We start from the raw sequence: 2,938 nt of genomic DNA on the forward strand, positions 1-2,938 counted from the left end.
TTCCTTATTTGCTTCAATTAGCCACTATCTGTTACTATTACTGGGACAGAATGCTGGCTGTGTGAAAATTAATCCTAGAAGTCAGGTGAGGGAAGTGAGGGGACCATGGCGTTGGTTATCTGGCCTTGTTGGGGTGAAAACTGGGAACATCTGGCCAGTTATTCAGGATTTGGAACCTGGCTGTCATTGACATACCATGACCAAGCAGGAAAGTTGAATATTGCCTGGGTCCCCTGGAATGAAGTACCCAGTGAGGGCCAAGCCCTGCTCTAGTAAGTTACCACAGAACACCAGGAAGCAACCTACAGTAGAGTGGCTAATTCTGTTGGCATTGGGACTCAGACAAAGAAAATGAAGCTCAAATATGTAAAGGCTCTCCTCTAGTCAGCGCTGAGTGCAGACAGCCTTGTCTCTTACCTCTGAATCACTGAAAAAGCCTCCAAGCCAAAGCAGGGTGTGATCTTACAATGCCAGTTAAATGCACAGCATCATTGTGCCATGCGTGACAGATAGGACACTAATCAGCAAAAAGTGGGATCATCCCACCCACTTAGCACTTATTCAGTGGACTCAGAAACAAAGGTGAAAACATCAGGCATGGAGGCTAGAACCAGCTCCGGCAGATGGATATCACCTCACCTGGGGAACCTAGCCAGGCTGGGCAAAGGGCCCCCACATTCCAGTTACATCCTCTAAGGAAAGGATGGTGTTGTGTAGGTGGCTAGTAACCAGCAACATGGGAGCAGGTGGATTGTAGTAGAAATATCATGGATGGGCACTGCTTTATTCTCACCAGAATACTGATTTTGAGTTTACGTTATGTTTTTGAGGTAAAACATGTTACCTGTGTAGCGCAGTAATAATAGATGTGAGCTGCAGAGCAATGAGAAAAGGATCTCCACTCATCTACTCTATCTTCCATCTCATGGTTCAGTGTCCTCTGTGGTCTCTGGAAGGTGAATCTGGCCAGTCTCTGATACCATGTAACATACCCCTTAGGTGATGCACTGATGCTTTTTAGGAAGGACTGATGTGTGTTCCCAGTATATGAATGGAGGTCTGCAAGCAGGGAGGGCGGGAGGGTGGGGGGACCTGCAGGGCCTGGGCTCTCCTGCTGGGCAACAGAAGAAAGAGATCTCTGATCATGAAGCAGGGACCCTGGGGCCCCCAAACAGCAGCCTTCAGGCCTGCCCTAGCTTCCTCCCTTGTGCGGTGGAAGGATTCAGGGGCTCCTGCCTTTCTGGGGCTGTCTCTCGGAGGTCACACGCGCCCCTAGGGGACTGTCCCAAGAGGGGACGGGTTTTGGAGCCAGGGGAAGAAGTGCGGAACAGGCTGGAGTGCCAGCAGGGGTAAGGCTGGGGAGGATGGCCAGAGCAGACGGAGGAGGGAGGAGGGAGGAGGGAGGAGGGAGGGGAGGAAGGATGGGGCGGGGTCAGCAGAGCCTGGTGCCTCCTGCAGCTCAGGTGTGGCTGGAGTGGAAAGCGCCTATCAGAGGAGCGAGGGGTCTCTGCGGGAAGGAGAAGGCGGCCTCGTGGGAACAGGGTGGCCTCTGGTGAGTCTGGAGGGCCTGCGGGTGTCATAGGCTTGCTAGCAACGAGGAGAACGTCCGAGGTGCTGTGGAATGCCTGGGTGTGGCGTCACGGTGAAGTAATGTACAGAGCACCCAACCCAGCGTCAGGGGGTATAGCTCAGGGGCAGAGCATTTGACTGCAGATCAAGAGGTCCCCGGTTCAAATCCGGGTGCCCCCTGCTGGAGCTTTGCTTTATTGCCGAACACAGAGGATGGCTTCCCAGATGCCCCACTCTCTTGAATGTCGTCAGGTGCCCTCCCCGCCACTTTTCCCCACACCCTGGCGTCTCAGGTGTCTTTTCTCCCCGGCATATTGAAGTTTGGTAGGTCTACCTCTTAGCTGCAATTCACCCCTCGGTTTCCATTCACCTCTCAGTTTCCGTTGCCTTTGCTTCGTGACTCTTCCGTTTCTCCCCCAGACGTGTGCTCTGCACCCCCTTGCTCTGGGCTAGGCCATAGGTACCAGTCTGGACCGACCCGGAGACAAAACCCACACAGTAACGTAAGTGGGAAGTTTAATATAACGAAATATTGTGTTATGAAAAGAGTAACTACAAAAGTGCAAAACAAACTCCAGTTATCCCTGGGGAGAGGGACTCAAAGGACAAATCTGGAAAGGGGACCCCTCTACAAAGCTGCTATTAGACCCGGGGGGTGGCGGGGAGGTTTGGTTGCAGCCCACTCGCCAGGTTGCCGCAGCCTGCCCTGTTCACTGTCCCCGGGCGAGCGAACCTCTTGGGCACAGGAGAGCCGCTTGGACGTGTGAGGTCTGGAGCGTGCAGCATCTGCACCCGGAGGGCTCGGGGACTAAACCTCGGAGCCGCAGATGCAAGCGGGGTTGGCCTGCGCACGCAGGTGGCAGTTGCTTACGGGGAGTTGGGGCGGTGGTGGCCTGCCCGGCTGTGGATGGAAGATCGCCATGGAACTTCATTCTCTGGGTGCCTGGTGGGCCCTCACACACCCACACCTCTGACCAGCCATGCAGCAGAGACCAAGGGGAAGGAAAAAAAAAAAAAACCACCAACAACACTTGGCAGAAATTAGGGAGACAATCCCCTTTTCTCCTGCGACATCCCTCTACTGACAGCTGCGCCCTCTACTGACAGCTGTTATTATTGCGCTCACTTGCAGGAGAAACGCTTGGAGAAGCCGGTCCCTCACTGCAGCGCGAGTGTGGGAGCACGAGCGTCAAAAAAAAAAAAAAAAAAAAAAAAAAAAAAATATATATATATATATATATATATATATATATATATATATATATAACTGGTACATCGTGTGGTTTGCTTTGGCCAATATGTTAGCAAGTGTGTGCAGGCAGGACCTTGAGATCAACTTGCAAGGTTGGGTTTGTGCTTTGGCGCTTCG

At 52.7% G+C, this 2,938-nt stretch overlaps 1 non-coding gene across 1 annotated transcript; it reads left to right on the top strand.

The window, feature by feature from the left end:
• The first annotated feature begins 1,677 nt into the window (after positions 1 to 1,677).
• TRNAC-GCA (transfer RNA cysteine (anticodon GCA)) lies at positions 1,678 to 1,749 on the top strand. The gene has a single exon. It is a non-coding gene; the product is annotated as a tRNA-Cys (tRNA).
• The last annotated feature ends 1,189 nt before the right edge of the window (positions 1,750 to 2,938 follow it).

This window comes from Canis lupus, chromosome 15 (assembly GCF_048164855.1).
Source record: "Canis lupus baileyi chromosome 15, mCanLup2.hap1, whole genome shotgun sequence".
In the NCBI taxonomy this organism is placed as follows: Eukaryota; Metazoa; Chordata; class Mammalia; order Carnivora; family Canidae; genus Canis; species Canis lupus.